The sequence below is a fragment of the Sabethes cyaneus genome, chromosome 2 (genome assembly GCF_943734655.1).
Source record: "Sabethes cyaneus chromosome 2, idSabCyanKW18_F2, whole genome shotgun sequence".
Classification (NCBI taxonomy): domain Eukaryota; kingdom Metazoa; phylum Arthropoda; class Insecta; order Diptera; family Culicidae; genus Sabethes; species Sabethes cyaneus.
In genome coordinates, this window is record NC_071354.1 from 221,036,866 (window position 1) to 221,056,094 (window position 19,229).

The 19,229-nt window shown below is 38.1% G+C and overlaps 1 protein-coding gene across 2 annotated transcripts in view; it reads left to right on the forward strand.

The window, feature by feature from the left end:
• The first annotated feature begins 7,657 nt into the window (after positions 1 to 7,657).
• Positions 7,658 to 19,229, forward strand: part of LOC128738445 (mucin-5AC) — a 245,579-nt gene continuing 234,007 nt past the window's right edge. Inside the window, exons 1-2 of one of the 2 annotated variants that reach the window (XM_053833578.1) lie at positions 7,658 to 7,917; positions 15,607 to 16,717. The gene's annotated coding sequence lies outside the window, so the exon portion shown is untranslated. Of the gene's footprint in view, positions 7,918 to 7,968; positions 8,325 to 15,606; positions 16,718 to 19,229 lie in introns of those variants that run through there. The other variant, XM_053833579.1, reaches the window with a different exon arrangement.

Here is a 19,229-nt window from a genome sequence, read left to right on the forward strand (position 1 = left end):
AGCTGGGTACAGCTTTCATAGTGATGGGCGAGATGCGGAAACGGGTGATTGGATGGTGGCCAATCAATCCTCGAATGTGCACGTTGAGAATCAAGGGCCGATTCTTCAATATAAGCATCATCAACGTGCATATCCCTCACCGCAGAAGTACCGATGACGACAAGGATGACTTCTACGCGCAGTTGGAGAGTGAATACGACCACTGCCCAAAACATGATATCAAGATCGTCATCGGGGATTGCTCAGGTCGGCCAGGAGGAGGAATACAAACCGGTGATTGGAAGGTTCAACGCACACCAGCGGACCAATGAAATGGGCCTAAGACTTATCGACTTTGCCGCCTCCAATAACATGGCCGTACGTAGTACCTTTTCCAGTACAGAATCCATCACAAGTACACCTGGAGGTCACCAAATCAGACAAAATCACAGATCGACCACGTTTTGATCGACAGACGGCACTTCTCAGACATTATCGACGTCTGATCCCATCGAAGCGCTAACATTGACTCGGACCACTACCTAGTGATGGTTAAGATGCGCCCAAGACTCTCCGTTGTGAACAACATTCGGTACCGACGCCAGCCTCGGTTAGATCTCGGGCGGCTGAAGCAGCCAGCCGGAAGAGGACGAGCTGGACGAAGCACCTTTCGAGGACTGTTAGACCACTATCGAAACAACCATCAGCAGTGTAGTGGAGAGCTCCATCGGGCATGTGGCCCGGAATCAGCGGAACGATTGGTTTAACGATGAATGTAGGAGGGTGATGGATGAGGAGAACGCTGCGCGGGCGGCCAAGATACACAGTGCCACACGTCAGAACGTGTGACACAAACAGAAGAAGATGGAGCGATACCAAATCTTTCGGGAGAAAAAAGCGCTACCTGGAAGAGCAGGAATATGCAGAGTTGGAGCGGCTGCATCTTTCTCAGGAAACGCGAAAGTTCTACCAGAAACTGAACGGATCCCGCAAAGGCTTTATGCCGCGAGCCGAAATGTGTCGGGATAAGACTGGCAGTATTCTGACGGACGTTCGTGAGGTGACCGATAGGTGGAAGCAGCACTTCGACGAACACCTAAATGGCGCCCAGGCGGAGAACCATGGCGGCGGGGAAAGCGGTTTCGACGGTGCAACAAACGGGGAACAGGTGCTAGCCCTAACGATAGGCGAAGTTAAGGAGGCCATCATGCAGCTAAAGAACAATAAGTCAGCTGGAAAAGATGGCATCGGAGCCGCCTATAAAGTGCTGTCTCAAATCATTTTCCGCCGTCTATCACCAATTGCGAATAGATTTGTGGGAACTTATCAATCCGGCTTCGTCGAAGGTCGGTCTACAACGGATCAAATATTTACACTGCGGAAAATCCTCCGAAAGGGCCGTGAATACAGAGTTCCCACGCATCATTTATTCGTTGACTTCAAAGCCGCATATGATACCACCGACCGGAAAGAGCTATGGGAAATCTTGGACGAGAACAGCTTCCCCAGAAAGCTCATCAAACTGATTAAATCTACGATGGATGGTACACAGTGCTGTGTTCGGATTTCGGATGGATTGTCAAGTTCATTTGAATCACACAGAGGGCTTCATCAAGGTGTTGGTCTTTCATGTCTGCTGTTCAACATAGCGCTACAAGGTGTTATGAACCGAGCGGATATCAACACGCGGGGCACGGTATTCAACAAATCTAGTCAATTCGTCTGCTTTGCCGATGACATGGATATTATCGGCAGAACATCTGTGGCGGTGACTGAACAGTACACCAGACTAAAGCGCGAAGCAGAAAAGATTGGGTTAAAGGTAAATACGTCTAAAACAAAGTACATGCTGGCCAGCGGAACCGAGGCCGAACGACACCGCTTGGGCAGTAGTATATTGATCGACGGCGATGAGTTTGAGGTAGTCGAAGAATTTGTCTACCTTGGCTCACTGGTAACGGCGGACAATGATACCAGCCGTGAGATTCGGAGGCGTATTATCAGCGGAAGTCGTGCTTACTATGGGCTCCACAAGCAATTGCGGTCGAGCAGACTAAGTCCCCGTACAAAGTGCACCCTGTATAAGACGCTTATTAGACCGGTTGTTCTCTACGGGCATGAAACATGGACAATGCTCGAGGAGGACCTGGCTAAAGCTGGACGGATACGATGGGCAGGGCATGTTGCAAGAATGCCGGACAACTACCCTGCAAAGATGGTGTTCGCCCCAAATCCGGTAGGAACAAGACGACCAGGAGCGCAGTGAGCAAGATGGTTAGACCAGGTGGAGCGAGATCTGGCGGAATTGGAGAGCTGTAGCCCTCAACCGAATTACATGGAGAAACTTTGTTCAACAGGCTTTGTCTTAGGATGGCAAGCCACCTAAGTAAGTAAGTAAGTAAGTAAGTAAGTGGATAAGTAAGTAATACAAAGATTTGCTATAGCATTGGATTGAGTGTCTGAACGTTTCTAAACAATATATCGTAGCCTTAGCAACCACATTTGTTGATTCTAGCCATCGTGGGCAAGGCATATCCAGAATTGATCTCTTTTATCAACGGACCTCGCAAGGGTAAGCCATAGGCAAATAACTTTGGATTTCTTTGTCACTTTATTCCAAGATCTACAAGTCCTTTGTGCAAACTGTAGTGAATATCCAATAGCCATAGTGTTATTTTCAACAGATTGAGCAACGTGAAAATGGATCTTATTTTCGATTACGGAAGTACTGACAGTGAATCAGAAAAGGAAAATGCTTCTCCTGACGGTAAAAGAGAAATTATCTAAAATTCACTAGCAGAAATTAATTATTTGTTATGATTTTCTATGAAGGAACCGCCGTACCAAAAAAAACGTAATATACATATACACTGGTGCCATGTAGTGAGACAATTCTGCGCTATTTTCCATACCACCCTAAAGCTGGTAGTCATTGGAATAACCTTCCTGAAGACTGCAACTTGCTAGACGGTCAGCACTTCAGTAGCGCAAGATACAGCCATTTACAAATCCCTTTGATATAGACCACTATGTTGCAGAACGTTTTGGGGATTACGGTGAAAATATATATGAAATCATAGTGTATGATATGTATATAGGGTGTGAATAAATGGTATATTTTGACAAAAGTTCGGATTTTTATGCATTTTCATGTTGAATCACTTTTTGCACTACACATTAGAACACTTGGTTTGGAGAAAATAATTGAATAGAATTTATTATAGAGTTTTTTAGACAATTGCGTCTCCTGTAAAATTCACTCAATGGTCAATAGACCACTATAATTCGGAGCGAGTCATATTTATATTACACTTGTGTTCCCATTCTACTCACCTATTTTGCAGATAATATAATATTTTCTGCAGACAAACAATGTACGTTGTTGGCAAGTCAGGCGAAAGGGCGAGCTTACGCACAACGACGGAAAAATACTGAAAAACGTGTGCAAAACGATGATATTCGTAAATACACGAAAAGGAATAGATGAAAGAAAGAACCGGAAATGCAATTTCATGCACCAATCAATCCACCTATTTCGCCCGTGTTTGTGTGTTGGTCGATGTTAGTCGATCGATTAAACATACCAAAGAATCAGCAGATCTCTCTGTTCAACTTCCATAAGAGTTGGTACAACAATCGAGCGATTAGTAGACAGTAGACACCAAAATCAGACGATTCAGTTTCATCGTCCCGTCAGTAAAAGGTGTTGGATTATATTTTTCATTCGGTGGTTTGACTACAATTCAATAAACGGGAGAACAGTGATGCCAGGTATTGCTGAAGGAAAATCCGTAGTTTTACCATCTATGTTTTAATCACAGAGGAAAGGGTCATCAATTATAAAACCGAATCAAAATTTAAATTTAAACTTTTGATTTAGATAGAAGTTTGATCGACATTTGTTCTTCAGAGAGAGAGAGAGAGAGAGAGAGAAACACTCTCAGTTTTGCTAAAAAGTAACATTTTTTATCGCATCGGTATTCTTGATTGCATTTGAAACAAATTAATACTTTTTTGAATCGAATCAGTTTATGATACATTTCAAATTTCCTCTATATTATTCAAGAACGCATAATTTTGACTTTCGATATTCGGCTTTAGCCTTTATTTGTCCGAATTCTTTCATTTTTCGTCGTTTGGTTATTTTGTGTTTTGTCTTTATTTTTTCGTTTTTTAGTTTTGCTAAGTGTACTCCGTCAACTTTTCCGCCGTTATTGTCATCTTCTTGTCGTTTTTTGTTTGTTTTAATGTAATTATAGTCACTTTAAAAGCTTGGGTCATTCGTGGTTTCTGTGGGACTGGAATTTGAACCCGAGCCCTCAACGTGATAGATGAGAATGCTAACCACTACACCGTTTTGACCTCTCGTTTCTTTGTTGTCTTTTAACGTTTGTTTGTCGTTTTTCGTTATTTTTAACATCTGGTATTTTATCATCGCCTTTTTGTCTCTTTTCAGTGATTAGTTTGCCGTTTTTTATTGCTTTTTGCGGCGTTTTTTGTTTGATGGCATCGGCATTAGTGACTTTTTTGGCCTGTCACTGTTTTGCTGACTTTTAACTGTTTCTCTAATACCTTTAGCCAAAGGCTACATTTATTTAGTCTTTTCATCGTTTTGTATGGTCTTTTTTTAGCAATTTTGTCGCTGTTTTTAACGTTTTTGGCGTCTTTTAACCGTATTTTTGTCGTCTTTCAACTTTTCGCCTACTTGTCTTTACTTCTTCGTCATACCTTTTCGCAGGCATTTCACTGCCTGTTCGTCGATTATTTGCTGTCGTTTCATAGTTCTTTCATCGTCTTTTCGCTACCGCTTTTTCGGAACCATTTACCCGTCTTTTTGTAATCTCCTTATTACCTTTTCTCCATATTCGTCATCTCATTGTCGTTTCTCTGCTATATTTTTTATCATCTTTTCATGTTTTTTTGCCATCTTTCCATCGTATTTTCGTTTTATGACATTTTGCCGCCTTTTCTTCATTTTCATTGTCATTTTTTATCATCTCTCGTCCTGTTTGTTGCCAAGATAACAAAATTTGTTGTATTTTTCTTGTCTTTTCGTTGTTCTTTCGATGTCTTTTTGATGACGTATATTCGCCATCTTTTTGTAGTCTTTTTTGTGTGTTTTATCGAATGTTTGACAGTTTTTAAATGTCTTTTTATCGTATTTTTGCCATCTTTTCATCACATTGTTCCATTGAGTTTTCATCGCTTTCTGAAAATCCAAGAACTTTTATTTGTCGCATAAAAAGAACATATTGAGCATTGATGCATATTGAACAAAGATTAAACTACTTGATTGAAAAGAACAACCTTATTCGCTTGATTTTGAAGTTCTATCGCTCTACAGAAATTTAATTACGGAGCTGCCAAAATGTGGGAAAAAATAAAAATGAAAATATTTAGCCATTTTGCCGCACTTCAGCCAGGAAAATATCAATATTACTATAAATATCTGCCGTCAAAGCGAAAAATGCTAGTTTTTATTAACAGCAATAAAGCAAATCTTTCATTTTTAATACACTTCTTATTAAAAAAGTATTTTATTTGCTTCTTTCTGTCAGAAAGAATAAAGTTATGCTTTCCGAGATATTATTCATTTCATGTAACCCACACGTACTTTTTGTCACTAAATGAAACTTTCAATCTTTTCCGCAAAGTTTATGAAAATCCGTAGATTTGAGTACTTGATCCGTAGGTCCGTAGAAAATTCCTAAATCCGTAGAACTACGGATAAATACGTAGATCTGGCATCACTGGGAAGAGGCACAATTTGAGCCTAAAAATAACTCAGCTGGGTTCAGTATCGCACGCTATATCCGAAGGTACTTATTATTTAACTTACATGCACTTCAGATTTCTCTTCACAGGATGTAAGTATTGGTCAAAACAATTTAAAGAAGGTCTTAAAATATTCTATCTTGGGTTTTTCACGAAATTCAATTTTCAAGGTCATCCCCCCTCAAGTGATCATATCCGTTGTAATCGACCACCTCCGACTTCAACCAAATTTTGTATAATTGCTCATTCCGACTCCACATTCAATGTCCCAAAGTTTTGTACGGATTGATCAATCCCCCTTGCAGTGACATGCAGTGAAAAATGAGTTCTTTTTCGAAAATTTGAGAAAAATAGAGAAGTGTCACTCATGTAAGTTAAATAATAAGTACCTTCGAACATAGCGTGTGTCGGTGGAGTATAAAATACGTAGTACGTATAATGGGGTTGTAGAGGTTCCTTTTTATCTAGTCCGTTGAAGTTTTGTTTTCACCAACGTGGAAAATTCCGTGAAAAACAAATGTCCAGGTAATATCATTGATCAAAATTTTTGTTGAACTTGATAAAAAACATGCATAAAATAAAAAAAGTTTAGATGAAATAAGAATGAAAACAAAGAATCGCCATTTTGTACCGCGTCGGTTTGCATTCGGTAGAAGTGAAATTTAAAGTGATTGTATAATCTGCATCAAACGAACAAAAGCGGGTACCAAAAACAAGTAATTTATACGTTTAAACAGTTTGGCACAGTTCAGTAGTTAAATTTCTGCCAACTTTTCGATTGGAACGAGTGCAATAACCGTTATCGATTTCATTTTTTCCTCTCTTTTCGATGCAGATAAATTGTTTCCACTTAGCAAGCAACACCATCATCTCGTTACCAGCAACTACATATGCTTCGTCAGCCGTTAAATCATTCGAATCGAAAAATTAACGAATCTTTCATAGATGTATACGATACAGACAATGCGTGCATATCCACCACAGATGTACTCTTCTCCTCCAGCAGAGCTACAACACCCACTCGAAGCCGTTTTATTTGAATTCCATTGATCACGTTCAACACTAGCTGCTATTCCAACCATCATTCATAGAAAGGAAAAGAAAGGAGGATCCATTTTTATCGGCAATCATTCCATATGCTCGTCTACCGATTCCGATTGCGAGATCAGCACCGATTTGGCGGAGATTCGGTGATATTGGGTTAAGTTTCACCGCGTACCATCCATCCATCCGCCGCCTGACTGGCTGGAGCAGGCCGATGAAAATGGTAAAAAAATCTAAACCAGGTCTTGCGAGCGCGCTCTGCACTGCTACCAGACTCTCCTTGCTAGTTTCATTCATTGATGGCTTCCATGTTACTTCGGAAGCCGGATATACCTACCAACATAAATTGCTTGTGCCTATATTCGCTTTCAAAGCGACTCGCTGCTCATTTCTTTTAAATTGATTTGATATTTGGGCCAAACAAATAATGAAAATAATGAAGAAGAATAACAATATGTTTTATAGAAAGATTTTTGTTTGCATAACAAACGCTATATTTTGGTCCACAACATTGAAAGCTTTAAAAATATATTGAATTAAAGTGATAAAATTTGTGATCGAAAACTGCACAAGCGGGTTCGTCGCTTCGTGTCGCCGCCGAACCAAAACCGACGAAAAAGGTAAACAAATCAAAGCCGGCGTTGACGAACGGCCGCATGGCCGCCAGTTCGTTTCCACCGTCGTGCATCGAAAGCTCCCGCTTCGGGTTGAAAACATTCGCGATCTTCTACCGAGCTTCGGAGCTTTTGACGACTGCATTGCTGCAGCCTGTGCTGTGCCGTTGTGCGTGCCGAACCTCCGATGATGGGTGGTTCGGTGGGTTGCAAAGCTCGCCGGAGTTAGTTGAAGTCGGAGTCTGTTCACGGAAGGTAGTGCCGCTGTTTACGTGCTGCCCAGCTGCGGCCCGATTATTAGATTCGTCGCGAAATTAATTGGTACCTACCGACAAAAACAAACGAACGATACAATCAGGGCGAACAAGCAAGTCGTCGTCGATCGCGCGCTTGTGAAAGTAAAGGGGGGCCCTTCAGCGCGACGGAACGGGCCTAAGCGTGTGTTGGTTTTGTTTTTTTTTGGGAGAAATGATCGAGTGAAGATCGCAGTTTTTTTCTGTGCATCGTAAGTTATTTACTGTTTTGTTACGGAATGGAAGATGCTTGTGCAGTGTTTTGGGCTTTGGGAGTTCTTCTTCGGTGGTTGTGCTTGCTTACTGGATGGTTGAACATGCCGTGGATAAGTGTGTTTGGAATATAAACTGAAGAACTTCGTGACGAACGAAGAAGCAAAACAGCAATGTTGGTTTTTCGGTGAACAGGTTTTTATTCGCATACTTCGGCTGCAGATGGTGTCTCTCGGACGAGCGGAATCAGTTTGTTTTGGTGTCGTTTTTTAATATCGCGAATGCGCGAATGGAATTTATGAAGGAAAATGTTTATGATTTCTTACCGGTAACAGTGGGCGACCATTTTGGGCAAACAAGTTGTTGGTTTATGTAAGGTAGCTTCAAATTAGTAAATTCGGCAGACGTGAGTATAAAGGCGAAAGGGTATCATATGCTAAATGATTTTTCTCTAGGTTGATTCGGCCTCACAATGGATTTATCAATCATCCTTGCTTCCATGCTTCGATCAACCACGTTAAAAATAGTTTTACAAAGTTTCATATCATTTTTGGTAGGTTTTGTAAGCTTATAACTTTTCTGAAATTTTTCATGGGGCTATCATTGGTAATTCTGTCAGGAAACGAAGCCCATAAATTCTGCTGTGAATCTACTGGAAACTTCTAATTATGATTGATTGATTTGATAAACAATGATCCTCGTGTCAAATTGTCTAGATTCTGCAAAAAATAAAATGTTCTTCAGGGAAGCAATTGAGGACCAATATTCTTGGTTTTATATAGAGACCTCCAAGTCTCTAAGGTCTCAAGTTGTGGGCCGATGGGTATTGCTTAATGACTTATAAATAAAATAATATTTAAAAAAAGTCGGAGAGTTCCTTTTTCCCAGAAAACTTCCATTCGAAATTTTTCGATTTTAATGAGTAATAATCGCCTGTTTCAAAGATTTAAACTCATCGTAACCAAGCATCTGAGTTTTTTTTAAATAAAAATACTAGTAGATTTGTTCAGCAATCGAAGAAAATTTTTATCTGGTAAAAGTTTTACCCAAAATTTCCCACAATTTTTTTCGAAAAAAAACCTTTATATCTCTAAATGCCGCGGAGCTAGGTTCAATATTTAGATGTCAAAAGGAAGATATTTTCATAAGGAATCCAATAATGAGCGGCTTGTTCACGGCATGATCTATTGCCAAGTTTTTGCCAAAGGAAAGACATTTTATCCTAGTTTTCTCGATATGAAGAGATGTAAACGTCTACATCGTCGGATTCCGTTGGGATCAAATTGATCGTTTTTGTCATAAAAAAGCTATTTTCATAACGATGATCCGATGATCGGGTATCTGGTTACGGCAGAGGGTTGTTTCTTGATGTTGTAGTCAAATAAACGGCATTTTACCCTACCTTTATCATTGTAGAAGCAAATATCTTGGGATTCCGTTGGATTAATTTAATCTTATTTCACCAAAGGAAAGCTATCTTTATATGCATTCGAACAACTTCGTGTTTGTTTACAGAACCTGTTTGTCTCTTATAGTTGATAAATAAATAAAGATAGTGCCTCCCTAATTTTGCGATGTTAACCGAGAAAATTACAGTAAATTGACTAATTTTGCCGCAATCAAATACTCTGCTATCGAAATCTTCGAGAAGATTGCTTTCTTGTGACGATAGAAGATCGGTATTATCCCAGCGCGTTCCAGGGTTATTGATCACAACATCTTTTTGCTCCTAGAAAAGTAAAATAACATCCCCTTCATTTGGTCAAAATTGACAAAAACAAGCGCGTGCCGAGAGCCCCCGGAAAAAAATTTACAATAAATTTTGTAGTAGAAACAATGCGTCGACAATAGTTTTTATTGTGGATATTGAAACTTATGGTAAATTTATTGTAAAAGCGTATCAAATTCAAAATTTATTCATATTTTAGTTCCTAATTTTGTTTTTACGCTAAAAAAAATTATCATAAAAGGACGATACCATTTACTGTAAATGAAAATTTTTGTTCTCGAAAAAATAGATTTATTTATTGTCAAGATATTGATGTTAAGAGATGTTAAGATTAAGTAGGGTTGTTAAACTACACTACAATAAGTTTGATGGTATGGTGATCTTTTTTGACGATACATTTTATTGTGTTTACTGTATTTTGTATCCTACTGTTACAGTAATTTTTATCTTCGTGTTATCTTTATTTTTTCCGGGAATTCTGTCGATAAAGAAGGGTCAAGTCTTAGAAAGGACGCTTAAGTCCAAGGCTTGGCTTTGCTCGAATTTATGATATAGTGATGATACATTGATACATCACTGATTGGATTCAAAAAAATATTAATTTCCTTCAAATACAGCCAAGAACAAGACACTTAATACTAATAAACCGTGAAATAAAGTACACAAATCGGTTGAACTTGCATTTAAACACTAAGTTGATTTAAAATTTTGTTAAATTCAGCATCTTTCTTAATTTTGATTAAAAAAATACCGTTGGGAAAATAATGAATTTCTCTTCAGCAAAATTTGGCAATTCTCTTTTGAAGTCATATAGTCTGTGGAGAAAAATATCATAGCTATAATCAATTTCAAATGTCGCAACCCCGGGAAAAATTTCGATAGAATTTGTATTGTCCCATTCTAGAAATTGCTGATAAATTACATCCATCAATCTGTCAAACTAGAACAAGTCGAGAGAAAACTATTATCAGACCTTGAAAAAACTTCCTGCACGGTTGGTTTATATTATTAAAAGTATAGCCTCTAACAACTCGTCGGAGACAAATTTCTTTAATAAATGAAAAGAAAAGCAGTGGTCCTAGCATTCCGAATTCGCAAAAACCGCTTAATAAAGCCGGGTGAATTCTAAAATTTGCGTAAAGAAAACCATGTAAATTTTTGAATTTGTTTAAAAACCGCGTAAAAAGCCACTTAAGCGCATTTCAATGTAACCAAACTAGAATAATCACATCAACAGTAAAATAGTGGCGTTAGGAAATAATTTTTTTTATTATTATCTCTCATTACTAGGTGATGCTATGTAGTACATTTATCAATATTTTTCAACTACATCCCGGTTCATAAACTTCACTGTCCGGGAGAATATCATGGATCTTGAATGCTGCATGGTGCAATTATTCCCGTTGTCTCACTGTTCCTACTGTTTCGCTGTTGACTACTTTCCCCTACCGTTTTATTGCAATAACAGCTATTATGCGTACACAAGACAGTAATTGCTATGTCTGCTGTACAACATATTTGTTGTCAATGTTGAAAATGTCCTTAACCTTCTGAATGGAATACGAATCCGAGGAAAAACAGCACACGGACGCATTAAACTTAGTTTTAACCTGATACATTCAATACATACTTCTTGTTGGCTTCTTCTTGTGGTAGAAAGTAAACGATAAACAAACTCGTTTGGAATATATAATATTAGCTACATAAAAGTCTGAAGCACTTCTGTCCATATCTGTACATTGATGTCAATTTGTACTGCATTTTTTTGCGTAGAAATCGTGCGTCCATTATTTAAAATGAACCTTTATTTTAAACAAGCAAAAGCCAGGCTCTTTCTATTCTGTTTGCGGGGTTTTAACTGCTGAACGGTCATTTGTCCCGAAGGCTCGTGCCTCTTTCTATAGCGAATCTTATCCATTGTAAGGAAACGGTTTATACGATCTTCATGATGTAAAAAAGTGAAATACAGGAAGTTTCATGTACATTGTGAAAAAAATATTTCTGTAGATGGAGCAACACGAATAGCATATGAAAAGGAAGTAGTTATTTAAAAAATAACTTTTACCAAACTAATTTTTAATATAAATAAATGTTTGAAAATGATTACCCGGAAAAAAATAACCGTAACGCAAAGTTATAAACTATTGTACAGTAGGCTTCAAAATACAGTAAAAACAATAAAACTTATCGTCAGAAAAGACCCACCAAATCATCAAACTTATTGTAGTCCACCATAACTTTTATGGTTTTGAGAGATTCTACCATAAAAATGATGGGTTGGTAAGTATCTTAACAATAAAAAAAATTATTTTTTCGCTAACAAAAATTTTCATTTACCGTATCGTTCATTTATTGTCCCTTTATGGTAATTTTTTAAAGCGAAAAAACAAAATATAATTAAAAAAGGCTGTAAATTTGTGATGAAATACGACCAATTCTAACGCTTAAAATAGGAAACAAAAATAAGAATAAAATTTGAATTTGAGACGCTTTTTCAGTACCGTAAGTTTCAATGTCCACAATAAAAACTGTTGTAAACGAATTGTTTCTACTACAAAATTTAATGTAATTTTTTTTCGGGTTTACAGTCGGCTATTAGAGTACAGGACGCTGCGGGAGTTGCGGGGCTACCGCAACATGCTGTCGTCTTGTCGCTCTTGTTGTTATCTTTTTGACGTCTCTTAGTCATTTTTGTTCTTCTTGACATCTGCCTTTCGGCTATATTTCCACTTGTTGCCATTCAAAAGTAACAATTTATGTTTTATTGAACATTTATGATGGTTTTGATGGCCTATGTTGGTCGCGAAAACCATTATATATCTACATTGTTACTTGTCTTTTGTGGCAGTTGCATCGTTATCGCGTCTGTTAGTCGCCATTTGGATGTCTTTTCCGGCATTTCTTACAGCTGTTTTGCCGTCATCTTATCGTCTCTCCAACCTGTTTTATATATCTATCATTAGTCTTCTCGTCGTTTTTCACTGCTTGTTTGGGCATATTTTGTTGCCGTGTTTTTTGCATTTTTTCGATGTCTGTTCATCGTATTTTTGTCGTTTTTCGTCTTTTCGCCAATTTGTCTTAGCATATTCATCGTCTTTCTGTCATCTATTAGCCGGCTCTCTTCGTCGTTTTCCTGTCGTCTATTTCCTGCCTTTTTGTGGTTCATTTCTCGTATTTTCTCGACGCCTTTTTGCTATCTTTTGTCATATCTTTGTTGTTTTTTTGTTCGAATTCGTCGTCATTTTGTCAACTATTGTATTTTTGTCATCTGTTCGTAGTTTTTTAACCTCTGTTATTGGCCTTGTTTTGCCACTTGTTATTGCTGTTCTAGCACCTTTTCGGCGTCATTTTTCCGTTTATTTTATCATCTTTGCATCGTCTTTTGTCGTAATTTCGCCATTTACTTTGTTGTCTTCTGCCAGTTTTTGTCGTCGTGTTTGTTGTCCAGACAACAAAACTGTTTTGTTTTAACTGCCTTTTTTGTCGTCTTTCTGTCGTATATTTGTCGTCTATTTTTGGATGTTTTGTCATTTTTTTCACGTTACCTTTAAAAGTTGTTTTCTATCATTGTATTGGCATCTTTTCGTTGTCTTTTCTTCGTATTTTCTTGTTATTTCAATCGTATTTTTGTCGTTTTTGGTCAGTTACTCGCCATCTCTTCGTTGTCTTTTCTTCGTATTTTAGTCATTTTTTCATCGCCTTTTTATTGCGTTTTCTGATTAATTTCAAGTCCAAATTCAATTCTAATTTCGTTTCCAATTTCAACACTAATTTCAAGGCCAATTTTAAGTTTAGACTCAATTCTAAATACAATGCCTCTTATTCAAATAAAACGGAAAACAAGGGGGGAAACATGACAAAAACTAGACAAACGAGATAGAAAAACAATAAAAAACATGAGAGAGAAAAAGAACAAAAATTGGCTTGCAAAACAGAAACGCGGAGAAAATTGTGATAAAATGGAAAGGAAAACGATGTAAAAAGAGAAAAAAATAGAATAGTAGAAAAGTGAAGAAAGTAAAGGGAAAACTAGACAAAAATAAGAGACAGAAAAAGAGAGAGAACGGAACAGAAAAGCTTAAAAATGAGAGAATAGAAAAAAAACCGATAAAAAACGAGGAAAACGAGAAAGAAAATTAGGACAAACTGCACAGGAGAAAAAACAGGAGAAAAGGCGAAAAAATGGAATAGAAAAGGAAGAAAAGAATAGCAAGTTGGGAGCAGGAGAGAGGAATTGAGAAACGAGAACGGGAAAAGAGGAAAATGGTGGTAAAAATGAAAATGTAAGGCAAACGGGACAAAATGAAAAAGATAAACTGAACATGATAGAAAACGAGGAAAAGCAGGACATAATAAGAAAAAGAATGGAACAAGGAAAAAGAGAAAAAATCGAAAACGAGTTGATGGGACAAGAAACAAAAAACGAGACAGCAAAATTGGATTACGGGAAAAGAATTGGGAAACGGAATAGAAAACTAGATTAGCGTGAGAAAAAAATTGTCTAATCGATTGAGAAAACTATGAAAATGAGAAAAAGATGTCAAACGGGATACGGTGGAAGAAAGATAGATGGACCTAATGGGAATAGCATGGGAGAATGGGACGGAAAAAGAAGAAAAGAAAAAGCAGGAACAGATCGAAGAAAAAGGTACAACGGGAGAGAAAGACGAAAAAATAGGAAACAAAAAAAGAAAACCGAAGAACATTCCTGTTATCGTTTTTTGCCCAAAAATAGAAAAACGGAACAAACAAAGACGAAAAAAGGAATGAAAAGAATTAAAAATATTTAGAAAAAGACGAAAACTGGTAACGGAAAATGGAAAAGGGGAACAGAAAAAATGTAAAACGGAAACGAAAATGAGTAAAACAGGACTGAAAATAAGAAAAATGGGTCAGTAAACGAAGAAAAATGAAACAATGAAACAGGAAACAAGAAACAAGAAAACGGAGAGAAAAAGAGGAAAAAGAAGAAAAGTGTGACCAGTAATCAAGAAAATGGTGCAGAAAAAAGAAAAACGTGACGAAAAGTGGAAAAGTGGGACTGGATAGGAGAAAAAAAGGAACGGAAAAAAGGCAAAACGTGTGAGAGGGACAAAAAATGGCGGTCCTAATTTCAAGTAAAACTTCGTGTCCGATTTCGTTTCCACGCTCGAAATCCAATTTCAAGCCTATGTTCAAATGTAATGTGTAATGGCTAATTTCGAGTCCAATTTAAATTCAACTTACGTCTCATTTTCATTCCAATTTCTTGTCCAATTTCAGCTTTAATTTCAAATCCAATTTCCAGGTAAATTTGTAAAAAGGATTAAAGCTCATATAAGCCCAAATTCAAATCTAATTTAATACCCTATGTCAAGTCCCATTTCAAGTCTAATTTCAACTCTAATTTCTAGTCCAGTTTTAAGTCTTATTTGTAGCCCTACTTTAACTTTAATTTTAAATCCAATTGCACCCGAAAGTTTGAAGTTTTCTTAAGCTAATCGGGTGGTGTTTTTGTGATAAGTAATAATGGATTCGCCATACTACGATTCCTGTATTTTACAGTCCAAAACATTCTTCTTCCTAAAAGAAGACCGACCTTTCCGTTTGTGTCTGCGTAGTTTAAATATTAATTAGCTTTTCATTTCAGCTAGGCTAACTAGTGGGATATCAGAGTGTGACGTCGAATCAATTCACTCACCAGCCAGTAGCTCAAATTTCACTTTCCGTATTTATGCTAAGCCAGCCGAGCTCACACTTAGTTTACCAACAAACCTACCACGTGGAAGCGTGAAGACGCTCATAGCGCGGGCAGCCACCGAAGAGTTTCCAAAGCACCTGTATATGTTTAATTATTAACCGTCAACATTTCAGTTTTTCTTGGCGGCTCTTGGAGTTTTTTTTTCGTTGCTTGTTTATTTTTGCTAGACTAATTTTCACCATGTTTACTGTTATTATTTCTTCTCACTTCTTGTTGCAGAGTTGGAGAGGTAAAAACGTCGAACCGACCGGTCCAGAGTTTGAAACCACCCGTGGCGGCCCTTCGGCTGCTCCTTGCCGGGTAGAAAACTGTTCATCTTCTGCTGCCGTGGTGGTGAAATTTGAACACTACCACCCCCTTACGTACGGTACCGTACCCCAGTAATCGTAGTTACACCGAACAGCAGAGAAGACAGAAGAAACAACACAAGTGAAAATAAATTAACGAACCGAACGGTTGGCTGCAGCTCTGTTTACCCTCTTTCACCCGGTCGATTTTCCTTTCGTTTACATCTGTTTTCGCAAAAAAAAAACGAGTGCATGTTCGAAGGCTGCTGGCGAGGATCTTGACCAACGAGACGTCCGTCGCCGGCTCGGGGGTGTTGGTGTGTAAGAAAGAAAGAAGCAAACCGAACCGAAAAAAATGACAGTGGAAATGTGGAAATTTTGCCTTCGAGTCTCCGGCGATCACCCCAACCGTCGGCCGTTCGGGGCTCCGTCGTAGATTGGCGTGATGCCATCGACAGCGCCAGTGCCAGCGCCAGCAGCGAGCGGAGAGAAGATGCGTTGAATGTGATAACACTTGTTCGGCATCCGACCGGTGAAACTTTACGTGCATTCCGTGGCGGTGAAGACGCAAGTGCCCGTGTGAGGAAAAATCTCCGCGCGGATAATTGATCGAATTGTTTGTGGAAATTTACGCGTAAAGTGAGTGATCGATTGTTGTTGGACGGTGGAATCGAAAAAGAAAACGGTTGATTGTAAACGAAATACACCTATTGGCAGCACAATCCGAGTTGAAAGGAAAATTTAAACGAATGTCTAATTTTGATTTCATTTTAATCGATTATTAAAAGGGCGAATTCTACGTTTGATCGAGTGATTGTTTGTGCACCAACAAGTGACGAACCTACACCGTAGTGATTGGTGAATTGGTGCGTGCTGGAAAGTGAAGCCACGGCTGCGAGCCGTGGGAACGCGTGAGGTAGTGCGCGGTTGTGGAATCGAACTGAGCTGCAACGTGTGGATTACCCGGGTATCAATGACCAGCACAGCGTGCCAGTAGCAGCAGGGAAAGGTGCCGCCGAGGAAAGCCGAGGAGCAATTGAAATGTAATTATTGATGCTATGGTACTTATTAAAAGATTGATTTTTCGATTGCCAAAACCTATAACGAGCTATTCGCGTGCGCGATTGATTACGACAGGGAGAGAGTTAATTTTTGTGTTGCTTGATGAACTTACAGGTGGGCTCTCATCGCAACTAGGCACTTTGCACATTTCAATATTCAAAATGAAGGGGGTATGAATTGAGATGCTTGCAACTGCATGATGGTTATTGCGTTTTGATTCCTTATTCAATCCCCGATGGGATGAGCAATACCAACGATTTCTATCGCTGTTCAGTTGTCCGGATTTCGGTTAAATATTTCCCACCGAGTGCTATACACTTCAGATAAACCATTTTCAGTCCAAGCAAAATCACAACACCGCCAACCGAGTGCACGTTTAATTGCATAAAGTGTCCATTCGATTTAATCGTCTATTCATCACGTTGTGGTCGTCGTCGAATCACGATTCGATCACGGTACGGCGGCGGATCGGCCAGTCTGGTTTGGCTGGGGCTTTAGTTTTCACGTCCGGTTGGGACTTTGCTTTTCTGCGATAGCTTTGCCTTTACTTCGGTTGCTTCGTTGTGGGGAATCATTTTATGTGACGCGAGATACCGTAATGGACGCGCAGCAGAAGCATTTTTATTACCCATGAATAGTTCATAAAAAGTACTGTGTGTGTGTGCATACGGCCTAGCGAGCATCAGGGCGTAGTCACACCGGGAATTGGTGGGTTGGTTCCATAGACGGTAAGTCTATACACAGTAGGGTATATTTGATTGTCGATGTTAATGGTGGGTAGAAATTATGTTGGAGTTTTATTCATTTTTAAGGACTTTATATCAAAGAATGTATTGTATAAAGCTTTGGTTAAAAAATTATAGTTTTCAGTCAGTTTATTTACAATTGGTAATGTAACGCAGATGTAATTGATAATTGAAATGGCACTTATATCGTTATCGAATAAAATTCAATACATTATATGGTATTACATTGCATTACAATGGTATTTTAATTGTGATTGTACCGCATTCCTACACTTGAATAGAAACTGCCATGAACTGCTTTAAAAATTACGGAACTGATTGCAACATAAAAAATAAGCAATTTTAAATTGAATTTTTCTACAGGGCTAGTATGTTAACTATTATAAGTCGTGTCGTGGAAAGCACGAAGTCATTCACGGCGCAGTTCATACTTGGCGCAACATAGGTGCATTTTTGAGTAATTCTGGTTTCGGTGGAAAGGTCCAACACGGTAGTAAACAAGCTGTTAGCTACGGTGTATTGATTAGTTCACGCAACAAATTTGCTACAAATCAGCTAATAAATCAATCAACATGTTTGCACCCGAAGTGTTATTGCACTGAATGAGTGCAATTATACATGTGTTTTGAGCAGTCTAATGAAATGTCTAAAGACGGTTTTCGTGTAGTGGTTAATTAACAGAAACACAACTGTTTGAAGTTAGAAATCTAATAAATTTTTAATGCCGCTGATATTGAAATTGAAGAAAAGGCTTTGATTAAAGATCTGATTTTTTCCTGATCAGAATTCATTATACAGCAGGGGATTTTCTAGAATTTTTGTATGGGTTGGGTTTAAATATTTTGAAAAATTTTGCCACAGACATAATTAATTGTCGAATAATAACGAAAAATTCAAGGTAACCAAGTGTGCACGTAAAATATGTGTCTCGATATTTTATATAGAACGTTCTTTAAAGAATTATGTCTATTTGACAGTGTTTAAACAGTGCACAGTGGTGCCGAATCGAAAAAACACGATCATTAGTATTTGCGTAAGAAACACGTAATTGTTGAGAGTTGGTGTCTTTGAAGAAGTTGATTAATACAATATAGCGTATCTTTTAGCACTATTAGTATGATATAAACTTTTGCTTTTTAATGCGTCCAAAAAAATTTTTCCCCAGAAAACTTGGTTCGTTCAAAAAGAGCATTTGAAAATCAACTTCGGTCAACAATTTTGCACTCGATTATTTTGGTGCTTTCAAATGTTCTACAAAGTTATTCGGTATAGTAAAATACACATTTTCTTTAAAGACTATTTTTCCATAGGATGCAAACTAAATAAGTTATTAAATATTTAAGAAAAAAACTCGCACTATTGATTTTTTTTTCAATTTCGGGCAAGTTCAAGTAAATCAAACAACTTTCATATAAAAGTACTATAGTTTATTCACAAAAAAATCTGAAACTTCCACTAACAGCACTCCACAGGAGCTTTGGAAAAAAATACAATTGAATTTGTATCATTTTTTGTTTAAAATTAAATAAAAAAGAAAACTTTTCCAATTGAATTCTACTATTTAATTCGCAACAGATCGTCTACGACAGCGGTTCCCAAATGGGGGTTCGCGAACCCCCAGGGGTACGCCAAAACTTTAGTTCGCTTCAGAATAGTATAGGGAAATCCGTCAGGGGGTACGCGAACCGAAAAAAGGTTGGGAACCGCTGGTCTACGACTTACAGGATTCATCAATGTCTGTTTTCGA